The 17,649-nt window shown below is 40.4% G+C and overlaps 1 protein-coding gene across 1 annotated transcript in view; it reads right to left on the reverse strand.

The window, feature by feature from the left end:
• The window catches only part of LOC145990033 (beta-glucuronidase-like), a 69,330-nt gene extending 63,624 nt beyond the window's left edge, over positions 1–5,706 (reverse strand). Inside the window, exon 1 of the mRNA XM_083125660.1 lies at positions 5,612–5,706. The gene's annotated coding sequence lies outside the window, so the exon portion shown is untranslated. The remainder of the gene's footprint in view (positions 1–5,611) is intronic.
• Between the last annotated feature and the right edge of the window lie 11,943 nt (positions 5,707–17,649).

Raw genomic sequence — 17,649 nt, forward strand, 5'->3', positions numbered from 1 at the left:
CGAAAGATTTCATAGAGTTACAGCATTGCGATTACTTACTTCGAAAGAAGGAAACTGGTCTCCGGTTCCGTTTACTTTTTCATTGATAGTTTCAAATGAGACGGTCTTCTGCAAACGTAAGGTCTTGCAACAGTGGCTACTTCGGTGAAACAGCCTTGTTCAAGGACGAAATCAACGATACTTAACGGAAAGAACAACCACCGTAAGTGCTCAGCGAGTTAGGTCTTGTCAAGGGAAAAAATGAAAATTGCCTAAACACTAGCCATAACAGCAGAAACATATGTAGATTTTTTTTGCCACTGCAGGTTGTTATAATCGTATTGTGAATCAAACAAGAAAGATGTGAACATTATTAGTGTGTTAGAACGTGGTGGTTGATTTTTTTTTCTGGGAAAGAAACGACTGTCTTTTTTTTCTCAACAATGAACATTTGTCATTTATGGTTAATTTTAGATGCTAATGGGTTAGATCACTTAAAATTTGACTTCAAGAGGGTGATCATTTTGAACTAAGGGCCTGAGTTCAAATGTCGTCCGCTCTAGGTCAGTGTGAAAATGGCCCCCTCCTACACTTTTCGTGAAAAGTTTACAGATTGTGTAGGTTTGTGACCCTAACCTGCTCGTTGCAATAAGTCGTGGAGGCTCTTAAGAGGTGTGGAGGTATGGGCATTCACGATTTCGGCCATTGTGGAGCTGATGTGATCATCACCACGATCCGGCCGCCTTTGCCCCCTACCCCTCCACGTAGATAGCGATTTCAGTAAGTCAAGCCCGCCTTATTTGTGAAAGAACACTCCCATGTTGAGCGCCGAGCGAGCCACGTTATTGTAGCGCTATAAGAGGGGCGGTAAGGAGAGAGTGAGCGAGGCAGAAGGCTTCCTCGATCGCGTTCGCCAGTAGCGTGATATTGTAATCAAGGCGGAAGAAACAGGGGCTGGTTCTGTGAAAAGGAGGGCACCTTCCCCAGAGTATTTTTCACCCTTGTCTTGGTCAGTTTGTAAACACTTCTTAAAACATCTCAAGTATCATTATTCTTTTGTATTTTCTTCAGGTAACACTCCGAGGTTGGCAATCTTGCCACGCGTCCCTGGAAGTTACGTCGGAGCGATAGTTTACTGTGTTGGGTTTCATATATAGCCTACAGGTTAGCTTTTCAGCTTTTACAAGAGCTTTGTGTGTGTGTGTGTGTGTGTGTTTAGATTAGATAGAAAAATGTTTTCCTTATTTTGTCATTTTCTTCACATTTCTGTTTTTTCGTTATAGCTACTTCACTTTTTCATCATGACAAACATAAACATCGGATTGGCCCCAAGTTCGATACCAAGGTGTAGGCACATAGTGATTTGGATCCCTCTTTAAACTGTAGGTCCAGTCTCGATTAGCCTATCTGTGCATAAAGTAGACTTAAAAAACAACACATCATCATCATCATCCTTGAAATATTAGAGCACTCAGCCCATGCTACCGAAGATTTGGGTTTTGACTGCAGGTTCCAGGTAATTCGGGATCAGTTTGGAGCCCCATCTCTACTCTAAGTCCGCCGCTGCGCTTCTGTTATGTGTTTATAGGTTACACAACCTACAGGAAAATAAGCGTAACCTTTCCTTTAACATTCATATCATTATGCATTGGAAAGTGGGATGTGAGAAATGTCGTCTGGGAGATTGTTAGTGGAGTGAAGACTTGTGTTAAAAATGACAGGTGCTTCTTTGAAAACAAAAGTAGTATTAAGTGTAAGCGGTCCTGACACGTGACTGTGCAAATAGTAGCGATTGCATGCAAGTATGGACTGAGGAAAAGAGTTGAGAGTCTTCCTATTTGAATATCTTCTTGCAGACAAGTTTCGCCACAAGTCCCTCGGGCGAACTCTTAGCTCTCGAGTCTCGACTGACCTTAGTAAACACTTATATTGCCCAAGAAACAATTTGTTGTAAATCACACCGCGCCAAACAGTACGAGAATCTCTTATTAGCATAGAAGCAAGATATATTCTTTGGAGATAATGCCCAGGAAAGCATTGTCGAGAAGAAATGTCTATGAGAAGGCCTTGGGATGTAAAGAACTCCGTCTTCTGTAACGGACCATTCAAGTGTGTCCATACAATGGAAATTTTCTCTGAGGTGACTGTGGAAGATCTTTAGTGGTCTCCAAGGTCTCCGGACCTAAGCGCACGTGGTGCATACTTGTGACGATGAAGGCCAGTGTTCTCGAAGTTCACATACGAACACCACACTTGTCTCGACCTGTTATTATTATTATTATTTCCGAGTCACTTGGTTCAGCCCCCCCCCCGAAATAAATTTCTAAATACGTGCCTGTCTACATGATAAATGATGAATACATTTTAAATATGGCTGTGGAAAAGCTACAAAATACCCTAATTATAAATTATCAGAATTGCTTTACTTTGTTTCGAACCTAACAATTACAGAAAAACAGTAAAAAGTAAAGTTTAACCTTGTGCTAGGGCGTCTGACTGTCACGTGGGAGGCCCAGGTTTATTCCGGGCGTGGATGATCTAAGGTAAAAGTTTTCCGGCCTGGTCCCTGCATAAGAGCGACTCTGGGTTCACCCAGCCTAAATAAATGCGTATCTTGGGGAGGGGATAAGGCGAATCGAGCGTGGTACTGATCATATCACCTCCAAAAATGCCCGAGATCGACAATGTGTTTCGCCCTACCTCCACATTTCCCTGTATATGCCTTCATGGTACGATGCAATTTGCACTGGGAACTTTACCATTTACACTTTTACCTGCTATAAAAGAATATTCAGGTACATAAAGGCATAAAAAGGAAACACACCTGAAACACACCTCCTCTTTTACGGCTTGGAAATGATGTACTAAAATTCATTTTCAAATTACTTTAGATATCGATATCGAAGCTTGAATTTTTCATACATGACAAGAAGAATCATGTACTTGTGACAGTACTTGAATAATTCGACACAATATTTTAGGGTATAAATTATTGAAGCTAAAGAAAATATAAGGATTAAGTGCAATTATACTTGTTATTTCAATCTGCCTGCTACGTTACTTCTTCGACTCCTTCCTGTGTCTATCCTTATCTGCGATCAGGCTCCAAGAAAGCGCCATCTCTCCTTGCATGTGGACTGAAGTAAAATATTTATTTTGCGTTTAGAATTTTGGGAGAAGCAAATACGACTGTAATGCACTGAGCAACAACGAATGTTCAAATTGCAAAAAGAAAAACTAAAATTGATTTAGAATGCATAGAAACCTGCCAGTACTGAAAAATTACAAATAACCCCAAAAAGGCAACAATGATTTCTGGTTCTATAATTAACTGGACGAAAAAGAACTACTTTCAAGCTTAACATTGTCTTCAAGGCCCCGGATAAAGGGTTTCTCATCAGTCCCGAGTCCGGTTATAACTTCTATGAGTAGCACACACAACTTAATCAGAAGATTTTTTTCGTCTACGCATTCCAGGCTTTCTCATGCTCGACATGGTTGCTATACTCTTTCAAAGTGTTACAAAGATAAGCGTAATATTCAGCTGTTTTCACATTATCAGACAGTGTTGTGAGAATACGCAAGGCTTCTCCATTATTTCACTAGCGACACAATGGACCCTTGTAATGGAGCTTTCTATTGTGCATGCACGTGCTCAGTGTGAACTTTTTTTATATAGTTTGGGAACCACAAACTGCTAAGGTGCAACAACCACCTGTAGAACATTTAATTAAAATCCCTTGGTGGGTGACACGAGGCATATCAGTAGAGAATTCAGAAAAGGTTCAAGGGAGGGGCCCGGAGATGATGCAGTTGTGCCCTGCAGTCAGGGGCGTATCCAGAAATAAAATTGGGGGGTCCAGCCAGGGGTGTCTATCCCCCCAAGGCCAATATGTCCCCCCTCTACGAGGAAAGTTATCTCGTTTCTTAATTTCAGAATTGAATGTCTGTTGAAGCTTTTCAGAAGCATTTTCAAATATTTTCCTGAACTTTTCATCTGAAATCTCCCGAATTCTCTGAAGCAGTTCTGTGACGTCTCTTGGGTTAAGATAGAGCAGAGGCTAAATTGTGATGATTGCTCTAAATACTTTGACAACTGTACAATAAAACTGAAAATCTCTTCACGGGAAAGTCCCCTTTTCAACTGCGGCTAGATCACTTGCTTGGGATGGTTCACTCGCACAGCTCCACTTAACTGACAAGGTTCAAGACATTTAAGAAACACATGAAGTGAATCATGTGTTTTCTAGAAATCGAGTTTCACACACTAACAATAGTTTGTTTTTACTGTCTGCAATACATTTGTTTTTAGTATTTCACCTCTGCATGCATAATTTCTAAGGAAAAAAAGCACAAACTTCACTTACTGTATCAAAACAGTTTCTCACTGAAGTCAGATTTTCATCTGATATATCACTACCCAGTGTAAAACTTTAAAAAAAAAATTAGTGGGTGTTATTTTCGGAATCCACATACCGTGCACGCACACAGAATTTTCTATTTCTATACCTGCAACATCAAGTGTCTCGTCGGAAAGTATGCTGAATCTACCATAGTATTTTCAAAAAGAAGATGGGATTGGGGGGAGGGTCCGGATCTCCTGGACCCACCCCCTGGATAGGCCCTTGCCTCCAGTCGCTTGTTAAAGCTCTCACCTGATACTCTGATAGATCATGTTACCTTTGGAGTATTTGATAAAACCATACTATAAGAAGACCTACAATGCAAATGATATTCCTTGTGCTATGCCCCTAAAATAGCACTTTTCAATCAACTCATATAATTCGCCCGTCCCAAACCCATAAAATGATGCACATAACCTATATTAATTAACCTGGCATCAATCATCAGACATGTAATTATGACCTTTCATATTTTACTCATCCAAAAGCAGCACTCCGAAAACAAATCAACGCTGACTTCCACCATTGATTAAATTGATAATTAAGTATTGAAAATATGAAAATGGATGAGGCTTTAAAATGCAGGAAACGCCGTGTGGTTTTCACGTTTTAGAGATCAAAGTTGGGGTTAAGTAACTTCTGAAACACTCTGTACCATTGCTAGGCATTGTTGGAAAATTCCACTGCCAACGGTCCTTTGTAAGACAGCTAGCTCCCCCAACCGGGGAGGTAAAAAACAGGGGATTCTAACATCCAGCAAAGCACAATCCAATAAGCATATACACTTACATGCAATAATAACATAAAAGTACACTCATGGAAACATATTACTTAACTCTACACCTTGTAGCTGGCCAGCAATTAATTATTACAATATACCAAAACCAGTAATGGTCAATCCGACCGTTACAAGTTTGTGGAATTACAAAAACGTAGATGGCCATTGAAAAGTCTGCCTATTATGTACTGTAGAGCCAACTTGTTTTCTTAAACGATGATGCTGTTTTGTAACGTGCGCAAATAATTCTCAAACCTCAACATTTGCTGCGAATAGTTATTTGGCCAGTTCGCAACTTCAAGCTGTATAAATATGTATAAACATGCACACGCACATACATACTTAAGAGGTCCCGGGTTCGAATCCCACTTTACACTGTAGGTCCAGTCCCGATTAGCCTTTCTGTGCATAAAGCGGACTTAATACACAAACTCAATCAATCAACATTTACCTGTGTTTGTAAACAGAAATCACGTGGAGCGGCTGGAGGATGGAAGCAGAGCGAGGTTCCAGCTTTCGCCGCTTCGATCACAAGAGGGCGACTGGCCGGCTCGCAGCCTTGCTTCACGTAATATGCAAAGGGAAAGGGATTACCCACAGAACCTGATTCTGGCTGGAGGGGGAAGGGAGCGGAAGAAGAAGCAGTGTGATCCAGGTTACCAAGACCATCGGCTTTGCATAAGAGTTACTTCTCACAAGTCGACAGATGGCGCTGCTGTTGTTGGGAAGGTCAGCGGAACCTGTTTTGACTGGTCGCTACACTGAAGATGCTGTCTATCCAAAGTGTTTCGCACATAAAGTGCTCACAAATGATGCGAAACTAGTTGGGACTTCACTAACTACCATAACCTCATTGGGTACCAATCAGAACATTGGCGTTTTCCCGGTTTATTGAATCGTAGATTTCTTTTAACGAACCTGAGCAACAGGGTAATTATATCATAAGTTATTAATATTAATTATATCATAATTAATTAGCATGGACGAATTTATACGTACAGTCAGCGGCAAAAAATGGGTCACGAAAGCTTGCGCGCCGAGACGCCGGAAGTGCGGCAACAGAACAGAACAGTCTCGCTTCCGGTGTCTCATAGCGGGCCATGACCAGGGCCGGCTTTTTTTTGTGTTAATTTTTCAAAAATTTCGTGATAAATATATAAAATATCGTATTTATAGTTGAAGATATGGCAGTAATTTCGTGAAAATTTCGTGGTAATTTTTAATGCCATGCACTTATACATAACGTTACCAAATCAATGAATGATTTTATACAAGGCATAATATTTGCAACATTTATGGGAAAATAAGCTTAAAAATAGTAAATAATAAATTTCACCTTCTGAAAATCAGCGTTACTCAGTTATATTTACATTTTCGAAAAAGTGGAATGTAACTTTCGGGTTACTGTGCCTTTCGAAATGATTTCTCATTCCTTTGCAGCCAACATCTAGAAATCGAATATATTTCTTAAAAATAAATTTGCAAAAAATGCCATTTTTTCGTTTTTATAGTAAAAATGAAAATCTTCACAGAAACGGTCAATTTTCGCGAAAATTCGCGACAAAATTACAGCCGTAATTCAGTCGCATTTGTCATAAATCGTGCATATCTACTTGCTGCATCTATTCGTTATATTTCGCGTTTATCGCTAATAACAAAAAAACCGGCTCCGGCCATGATCTTCAAGATAACCTACAGATTTTTAGCCGGAAATTCCATGCTTCGGTTCGGTACGTTTCCCTGTAGTAAGCGTTACACCATTTGATTTCAATAGAAGCAGACGACAGAAGTTCTGTTGCCGGATTTTTCTGTGTTTCCCCGCGTGTCAGTGTGCGGGGTTCTTTAGTTCCTCAAATACTCGCTTCCCTGTAAGGCGTTATGTGTGTTGCCTAACTCCACGGCGCTGGTAGAAGTTGGCATTTCGAAATTTGCTATTAAGATCCACTTATCGCCGTACAGTTAGGCAGCACACACGACGTCTTGCAGGAAAGCTATACTCTGTCCCATATATCTTTGAAGCAAGCGAACGAAAATAAGTCTCTGCGCAAGTAGTGACGCGAGACGGCTCCACCAACGAGCACGCGAGAGGGAACGAGATTGCGTGGAGGGGTAAAGCGATTGCCGTTACCAGCTTTCTCGGCAGCGTCTACTGCTTCGCTCTGAACCGCAGAGAGGGGAGATAAAGGGGGGGGGGCAGTGAACATTGGTGCCATGGAAGCTGGAATTCTTCTAATACAGTCATTTTCGGTGGGTCCGAACACACTATACGCCCCCTAACATCAGCGAAAATAGTGGATACGGATCAAGAATGGGGGAGGAGGAACTACGTGGATTTGTGTGGGGCAAAAGAAAGGTCAGGATTGGCCTGATTCAGACTGGGGGGATGGACACAAGTTAAACTAAAGCTGGAGGACGGGAGCGTTGAATGCCGCTATGCGGTGAAGACGAGTCGAAATTTCACATTCTCCTCCAGTGCAAAGAAACAGGGGAGTCACGACAAAGATATATCAGGGAAGTAAATGAAGCTAACATTGAGAATATAATGACAACCGTTATTAGGAGGGAGAGACAAGAAGGGAAGGCGCAAATAAGGAATCTGGGAACTTTCCTACACTATACCTGGGCAAATAGAGCAAAGAAGCTCAGTGGGGATAGCGAACATGTGTGAAGGGGGCTACTACTACTAAATAAATAAATGTGAGAAAATTTAGGAATCACTCAGATAACAGTGCAAGTGTAGTGAAAAAGTTGAAATGAAATAGTGTTTGTGAACTGCCAAGCAGTGTGAATGTGGAAGTAGACTGAGAGGAGGAAGGGTGTAGGGAAAGTGTACTAAATTGTTTTCACTTGTATGGTATGTACAGCTGTAAAGGCTCATACTTGAAATAAATTATATTCTATTCTATTGTGTTTCGTACCCATCACTACAATAACTCAGTGAGATGGGGTGAGATATTTCTTTCAGCGACGGAATTTCAGCAAAGCTTTTGCCCCCTCCCCCCTAATCAGAGAGTCTGCGGACGCCTGCGGCCTATACGTGCATGAAAGTAAACTTGAATCTAACTTTGACTGATTCCACAGTAGAGCGTTATATTGCGAACCAGGAAAGAAGAAAAGAAAAGCTCAGCATTTATCACGTCTTTATAGAAATCCCTGAGGGGCTTTCGTGGCGATTTATTTCCCACTGACCTTGCAGGGGGGCATTAGCCCAGGCCAGCAACGATGGGGGAGAGTGAAATTCTTCAAAGTTCAAACCCCTTCGCAAAATGTCTGACATCATCGACGTGGACCCCGGCCAACCACCTTCCCAAAGTCACCTCCCTCGGCTAGGGCCATCAGCCACTCTCTCCTCGCAAGCCGCATGGAGCTGTTGGGTGCGTTCAGATGCGGGTCAGTGGCACCGCCCGAGAGTGCTCAAGAAGTGGGTTTCTAAGTCTTCTTGAAGATGTCCAGAGGGCTTGCAATAACATCTTGAAGGGTATCCAAACGTAATGCAGGAAAATCTCTCCCTTCTCGCCTTTTATGAAATCCATAAGTGCAAGCTATAATGGCAATAACTAGGAAAGGTGCTGATAAAGTGCCTTGATTCAATGCTCTCTCTTTCTTCGCCTTCTGTATATAATGCGCGCGGACCGCGTAGAGAACTGTGGTTCTGCCGAATAGGTTTTGTTGAAATTTGCGTTTTCTCTCGCGGGTTTTGCTACATTATCTTGGGAACTATTGGGTCTGCAATGAATATATTATACCATTTTATAGCTCTCGTTCTGCTCTACAAAATAAGACTATAGGATTTTATGTAGCTGCTCAAGAAGAGTGAAAATCATTTATTTTTCTCTCCAATTTTTTAACAAAACGTGAAAGAAAATGAAGGGAAAAGGTGCTGAAGCATCATAAAGGGGTTTAAAAGGCGATAAATGTTCTAATCTCACAAAAAGGTGCAACAAAGTACTCATTTTACTTGATTCCATGTCCTAAAATACATATCTCAAACGATCGTTATGAAAACAGCTATATTCTTGGAAAGGTGCTGCACCTTAAAATCCGTTCCTTAATACTAAACAGCCCTTGAACCGGAAATAACCAGAGTTTGGTAGGTTTACTAAAAAAAATAATGCCTTACCGTTCCTTGCTTCCAAGAGTAACGCGAAATAGTTACTTTGCTTGGGTTCCTTTGATCCGTGGTGCATACAAACCATCTCCCGACTGACAGAAGTGGATGACGAGATTTACAAGTATTCCACAAAAGCATGCAACCATTCTGAAGTGAACATTCAAGCAGTGCTCGAAGTGACGGAGGATGAGAGGGTTATATCCCCCAACTAGAAAAGGTTTTTGCAAAGCATCCCCCTCCCCCTCAGCTTGGCCTTATTCTAGACCAAATTTCTTCCCATCTAGGAATTTCCACTTCAAGCTCTGCATTCTAGTAAATGTCTTGTCATTCCATCTGGATGCCACTGTAGGACAGGGTGTCGCAAAGCAACTTCAACAACGCTTCGGTGCTGGTAGATATCATAAAAATAAGTAACTTTTCCTTATAAACTTTACCTCGAGAGCGCTTTGTTTCTACGCTATAAGGGCTTAAAATCTATCCTGTATGTATGCAACCCAACACAGCAAACGACCGCTCTGACATTACTTCCAGGGGCGCGCAGCAAGGTTGCCACTAGCGTCATTTGGCAGTCTTACCTGAGCAAAATACACAAGAATAATGATACTTGCGATGCTGTAAAAAGTATTTACAGTACTTACGAACTTACCAAGACAAAGGATTTACTATAGGTAGGACGCTTGGAATGCACAATGAGAAATCAAAAGACAAAATAAAATCCCACATAGGAATATTCTGGAGCCACCTCAGTGACCTATTACGTTTATATGATCGGAGCACTATCTCGCTACCAAAGGTTTCGGGTTCGAGGTCCTGCCTGGACAAAGGTCTCACTGTGTCATTCATCGTTATGGTTGCGACATCGTGAAGTGTTGAATAAACTTGCACAGACATTGACCGAACACCGAACGTTTATTTTATTATTATTTTATTGCAAACGCCCTGAACATTATTTTGTTTTCAGTAAGGGGCTTGCTCCCGTATTATGCGACGAACTCGATTAGAAATTACGATATATGCCAACAGGCCCGTAGCCAGGCGGGGGCCAGGCGGGGGCCTGGCATCGTCTTTAGCACCCGGTCATTAGGTAGTACTATTGTATAATTTGTTTTGTAGTGACAAATGAAAATGTAGACAGCGGATATTATGTGGTCATAACTTGATGAAAGGACAAATTAACGGAACGAAGATCAGCTATCACATTCCTTCATCTTCATTATGAACTGAAGTCTAATAGCGGAATGTACAGGGTGTCTACAAATGATTGAAAGCGGTTTCATGATGTTACTGTATATGTATTATTGAACTTATCACGAAGTAACTTTGCAGTTTTGTAGAGAAACTCAACAAGTTTTGTGACACGTTACAAGTTATGGGAGTTTTCTGTTCGCCGTGGCGCCGTTGGTTGAGCATATCCATGACTTTCCGGAACTAAATGCTTTTTGTACAATCTCAAAACTTACATCAGTGCTTTTGATCGAATTGATAGGTACATGATTCATCGCGTTTGGGAATAACTTGATTATAAAGTTTATGTCTGCAAAATCACGATGAGGGGGCATATCGAACACTTGTAATGTGTCACAGAAATTGTTGAAATTTTTTACAAGATTGTAAAGTTACTTCACAATATGTTCAATAATGCACGTACAGTAACAACGTGAAACTGCTTCAATCATTTGTAGACAGCCTGTATTTAGTAGGTTGTATAGAGTTTAGAAAGTTGTTGCATAGCAGGGCCGTAGCCAGGCTGAGCTCCCCCTTGACATTAGTTAAAACTATTTTGTATAATTTGTTTGCAGTGAAGAGTGAAAATGTAGGCAGCAGATATTATTTTGCTCACAACTTGGTGAAGGATAAATTCACAGAACATAAACTTCATCTTGTTTATGAGCTGAAGTCGAAGTAGCGGCAAGTATTTAGAAGATTCTCTAGACTATAGAATGTCCTTTCACAGAGGAGCTTCTTTATCCGTACCTTTGTTGCCTCCCGTTTAGACAGAAATCTGTGACTTTGACGTCATCATCCACATTCCTTCCGCATCTGCATCAAAGGTCAACAGTTCCTAAGCTTTGGGAACGAAGGGAAGTTTTATTCCTTCAGCCGGGGGTGGAATGTACGGTAGGCACTATGATTGAATACTGTGCATTTTTTTGTGTGATATAAATATCTGTATCATCACAAGTAGTGTGTAGTATGTAATAAGGGATGATGTCAATAGCAATTAACACTTCAAGAGATGTTTTAGAAGATACCTATAGAAAATGTACTATTTGTGTGATATTTCTAAATTTTATATTAACTTAATGACCCCCCCCACACACACACACACAAAATTACCTTAATTTAAAACTGTTAAACTTTTGAAAAATAGACTTGGTTTACAAAGCCCCCCCTGATAACCCGTGAGCCCCCCTGGAGATCAATTCTGGCTACGGGCCTGTATGCCAAGGTATAATTTCCAAACATATTGTTGCAGTATGCATGTTAGAAACGAGGAGCGAGCACATTTTGTTAACATTTGTTCGTTCCTCAATTTCATGAACATCTGTCGCACGTCTCTCTGCCGATTATTTACATCGCAAAAACATCAAAACACGGTGATGACTTTTTAGAACGAGCACCCTTGAATTTCAGTTCCCATTTATTGTAAATCCTTTGTCTTGGTGAGTTCGTAAGTACTGTAAATACTTTTTACAGCATCGCAAGTATCATTATTCTTGTGTATTTTGCTCAGGTAAGACTGCCAAATGACGCTAGTGGCAACCCTGCAGCGCGACCCTGGAAGTTACGTCAGAGCGGTCGTTTGCTGTGTTGGGTTGCATACATACAGGATAGATTTTAAGCCCATATAGCGTAGAAACTAAGCGTTTTCAAGGTAAAGTTTATAAGGAAAAGTCACTTATTTTTAAGATATCTACCAGCACCCAAGCGTTGTTGAAGTTGTTTTGCGACACCCTGTATATGTATTGTATATATGTATATGTATATTTTTGTACTGTCACTTAGTTCATTCACATTGTAGAGATATTGAATTTTACACAAGTAATATCTGCAGCCTCTGCCAACGTTTCCTCATTACATTTGCTATTTCAAAAGATTCAGCAACATAATCTGGGTTATCCAGGCCTTTAATTGAATTTCAAGTAATTCAACTGGATCCGCCTATTCATTATTCAATGGCTTTCTATGATTAGTGCAGAAAAATTGATTGTATGGGATAACTATACCTGGAAATGTAATTATTTCATGGAATATACCGTAGTCAACTCATCTTCTTCTTGCCTGATTGTTCATGTTGAGAATGGCTGCATCTCGTATTTAATTACGCGCAAACATTTGGCCACGTGGAAAGAAAAAAATATTGATCTGATACTGATTACTTTTTGAAGTCTTGTCCGCACCACAATTCAAAGAAAACCAAGCACATCTGGAGTACGCCATTATGCTTGCAAGGTGAAGCATCCGAAAATACACCTTTGTTAGAAACGTTCCAGGACGATTTTTTTTTTATTCTTTACCTGTAATATTCAAACACAAAAAATGGGTGTTATTCAGTCACCTGATATATGTTCTGAATAGAAATGGCCTTGGAAGTGTTTCCATGTAAACACACTTGGTGGCAGGGCTGTGCTTAGCAGTCCACTGTTTGGCTTGTTGGCGCATTTAGTTGGAAGTTACACAAGTGTCGTGATGGACGTGCATTTCGAGCAGAGAGTTAACATTAAGTTTTGTGTTAAGCTGGGGAACCCTTAGTGAAACATGGAATATGATACAGCAAGCATTTGGTGACAAGACATTATCGAGAAGCAGTATCTTTGAATGGGGTGATGTGATATATCAAATGACACTAGAATTTCACGAGAAATGAAGTGACGAAGTATTTTCCAACGTATCTTACGCCAGCAAAAAGTTATACACATATCTTTCACTTACGATATATGCACATTATAATGTTGTCAATGTTCCTGTGAGCACACTCGTTGACGTCTCTCACACTCGCATAGAACATTTGGCAATGTAGCATGTGCAACAACATCGCAAGCAGCAACTATGCCTTCTCTCAGATGGTCAATATCAGGGACTTTTAGTGCATGCACCATTCTCTTCAAATGTTTCTGAAGGTAAAAGTCCTCCTAAGATGTTAGATCTGGGGAATGTGTAGGCCTTTTAATAGATCCCCGTGTGCCCATCAATCTACCTAGAAAATTACCATGATGAAATTGCAAAAATGTCCACATAGTGTGGGCACACTCTGTCCTGTTTCAAAACTCTCGAAAAGTGCCATATCCCGTAAGCAAGGGTGAAAAAACCTGTTCACTTAACAAATGCAATTTAAGGTTCCGTTGTTGAATATGGACCAACCATATCCGTTCGCCATACATTATACCACATAATTCGTACCATGCCCTGTTCGATTAAGAAATATTGACCCTGGCAGACCTTGTCAGCTCCTGCTCAGAAATGTGTAGAATAAGCTTTCTACAGGAAATGGTAAGAACACTGGCCTTTGGCAAGAGGTGACGAGAGGCCAAGCGAGGGTTTAAATAGGTGCGCATGAGAGCGACACGAGGTCTTTTAATCTGGAATCATCGGAGAAGCAGGAGCTACTGGTCTTATTTCTAAACCGAACAGGGTAAGCTAGTCTACACCCATTCTGCCATTTGCATTGCTCTTCAGTCTAGAAACGAATCATGAGTCTATTTTAATGAATAGTTAGATATTTGCACCTGCCCGTTCAGGGCTGTCTCTACCATCAACTAGTACTAATAGTACATCCCTATTTAAGATCCCCGCGTTCAGAGGAACGCTACGTGGTGGAGGTGCGGGGCATGGTACACCTTCCGTTTTCACATGCAACCAGCGTACGAAATGTGTCGTCATTCGATGTGTGCCGGAAATATGCAATGGCGTCTGCTGTAAACTTTCGGGGGCCTATCATAAATACCCCCCAGTGTTCGCCATTGGACAACGCATATTTTGGGGCGTGGAAACGCTACTTGGAGTGGCTTTCCATGGACTACCCTGTGTTCGCCCGCCCCACGGCCAACGTCTTTTCACCTGACCTGTACTGAACAGTATTCCTGAACTTTCCACACCGGGATTCGAATCCGGTCCCCCAGTGCAATTGTGATCGGTCAAGGACCGTGTATGTCCCGGAACAGTGCTTCGTACCCCCAGGACTCCGGGGTTTGAGTGTATTTGGATTGCCCTGCCTTTTGATTTCTCAGGTCATAGTGTGCACACATAGTGTGCTACGAACGTCAGTGAAAACATAATCTTCATCTATTTATTTTAATCTTCGTGTGGTTGTGCGCAGTCCAGTGGAGCTTGGTGTTTACCATGGTCTTTTTGCTCTCGCCTCGAACTGTCGTCCTGATGAGGCTTAAGATTGCGAGCATGCGGCCTTAAGGTTTCTCACGGATTAAGTTCGATGCTTAGATAGCACTTGTTCTGAAGACATTCGCATGTATCGCGTTACGATGCAGTGTGTTGAACTTTCCGCTGACTCCACGGACCTGCGAACAACACTTTATATCGCATGTTGACCAACCGTCAGCATTGTTGATTACGAAAGACTCTTCCAGCGTGTGGCTAATGAAAACAAAAGACTTTCTTTCAGCATTCAAGCTTGAGCTTAATTCTGTTCCATTTACTTTTCGGTGAAGGGTCTCCGACATTTTTTATTATTATTTTATTTTATGTATTCTTTTTTGTTCATGTAATAAACAAAACCTTTTAAATTTTGGTGAATGGCAGAAGGTTCAATTTAAACTTTTAATTATTACAATTTCAATTTTGGAAATTGTTTCGCAAGAGGGAGTGTCGTACCATGCCCTGTTCGATTAAGAAATATTGACCCTGGCAGACCTTGTCGGCTCCTGCTCAGAAATGTGTAGAATAAGCTTTCTACAGGAAATGGTAAGAACACTGGCCTTTGGCAAGAGGTGACGAGAGGCCAAGCGAGGGTTTAAATAGGTGCGCATGAGAGCGACACGAGGTCTTTTAATCTGGAATCATCGGAGAAGCAGGAGCTACTGGTCTTATTTCTGAACCGAACAGGGTAAGCTAGTCTACACCCATTCTGCCATTTGCATTGCTCTTCAGTCTAGAAACGAATCATGAGTCTATTTTAATGAATAGTTAGATATTTGTACCTGCCCGTTCAGGGCTGTCTCTACCATCAACTAGTACTAATAGTACATCCCTATTTAAGATCCCCGCGTTCAGAGGAACGCTACGAATTAGCTTACCAGCAACAACCATTCGACTGAGCAAATCACAGGTATTGCATATTATTTTTATTAACTTCACCGTGAACATAAAAATTAGCCTCGTCACTGAAGAATTTTTCATTCCAAAGGAAGTGTCACGTAATTGTTTGAGATACTTTTCCCAATATTCTCCACTATTCAACTATTTGGTAAATGTAGCTGATTAAAATCATATGCAATGGTGCGTATACTTCTTTCTCTCCCAAGATGTCAGCGTGATCTCGATGAGTTCCTAACACGTTAGGAGCATTCCAATGCTTTGTTTTTAACACCTCGAAAAGGAGAAGATGGTTACAAGCATGCAGTAATAAATTTTTGCTGGTTAAATATATGTTGGAAAATCCTTCGTCACTTCATTTGTCGTGAAATTCTAGCCTGATTTGATATATGACATCACCCCCTTTCCTTTGAAATTTTTGCGTTGAATTCAATATGGCGGTCAACAATATGCTGGATCTGCGCTTGACACACACGGCTAGGAATCTCCCTGTGCCTAACCTATTTTTTTATGACCAATTATACCCAGGATAACTCCTTCACATTTTGTAGGGGGTGTTAAGGGACATTTGACTCTTCATACATGTAGTTCATATAATGGGGCTTTTATCAGACACATAGTTACACATATTACTTTGTATCTTCTGATGCCATTGCAGTCCCAGAATGATTTTTTGGTATGTTTTATAGTATGGAATGAGGGACCAAATATATTTTTTTCACGATTTTTGGTGATGACATGTTTTGAGATATTCAAGGTCAAAAGTCAAGGTCACGTGACAAAATTATATTTTTATCCAAAGGTAGGCTTGTTATATATCACTGGAAAGATTGTTCAATTCCCTGTACAATAAGCTTTATTTGAGCTTCCTAGGCAAAATAGGGGCGGAGTTACAGCAGATTTAGTATAGCTAAGCGGGCTCAAAAAAGGCAATTTCTGCGAACTTTGACCTTGAATAATTTAACAATTAAAAGACGCACGAAACTAAAAATTTTCATAGTTACTAAGTTCTATGCATAGTTTCAACTCCCCAAATTTCATGAAAATCGGAGATGGTCAAGTTAAAAATTGCACATATCTGTGTTGATTTGGCATGGAAGATAGAGGTGCATGGAATGGGCTCACAAGTCAGTGATTTGCACAGAAAAGGCGTTTCTGGACAATGCAACTTTTTACGTTTCTGGATATTTAGCTATTTTTCGTACGGAAACAGAATGGTTCAAGCTCTCACCTTTTTTTGCCAGCCTTCGAAAGAAATTTAGTTTGGTTTTTGTAAATTATATGTAGATATCTTCCAGGCACGTACGTAGAAATAGATTTCGGGGTTGTCCAAACTGGCTCGGATCGGAAATAATAATAATAATAATATATTTACATTAAAATAATTATATTAAGCTAAATTAAAATGTTAATTAATATTGTATTGTTATTATTACATGAACAGGTAAAAATACGGTATAAGAATAGATATATAACAGCTCATATTCATTATCTAGCTTATGTTTAGTTATGTGTAATTTGTATAAAATAATAACAACTGCCCGGCAAGGAAATTAATATCAAGTAGATAACGAATTGAATATTTATTGAATAGCAAAAAAGGATGTTAGATCCATTAATATTTTATGCATATTAATATAAGTAGTAATGTGTCTAAATCTTTTTTTAGTATTATCCTTGAAAACTCTATGATCCCAATCTAATTCTTGCCAGCATCGATTATACAACAAATGCGAAAGCAATTATATTTTCATTATGTAAGGGGTCCGGGCCCCCTGGACCCCCCTAAATACTTCCTTTTGTATCTTCAGTCTACGCCCTCCATAATTTCATTTCAGTTGTATACATTAGTAGGTCTACAATCAGAATATACGGGAAGTTTACTGTAAATACGAATCTATTAAGTCTACATTTTGTTTCAGAAGGATAACATGAAACTTTTTTTGGTGGCGAATGGCTAAGAGAAATGTCCCTGAGGAGATAGAAGTGAGGCCAGCTGTTGAAAGCTTCGCCTGGTCGATATCCAATTGAAATTTCTTCTACATATAATATAGTATTTTTAGGAGCCGCGGTGGTCTACTCGGTACGACGTCTGACTGCCACCGAGA

Source organism: Lepisma saccharinum, chromosome 7, assembly GCF_977018435.1.
Source record: "Lepisma saccharinum chromosome 7, izLepSacc3.1, whole genome shotgun sequence".
Taxonomy (NCBI): domain Eukaryota; kingdom Metazoa; phylum Arthropoda; class Insecta; order Zygentoma; family Lepismatidae; genus Lepisma; species Lepisma saccharinum.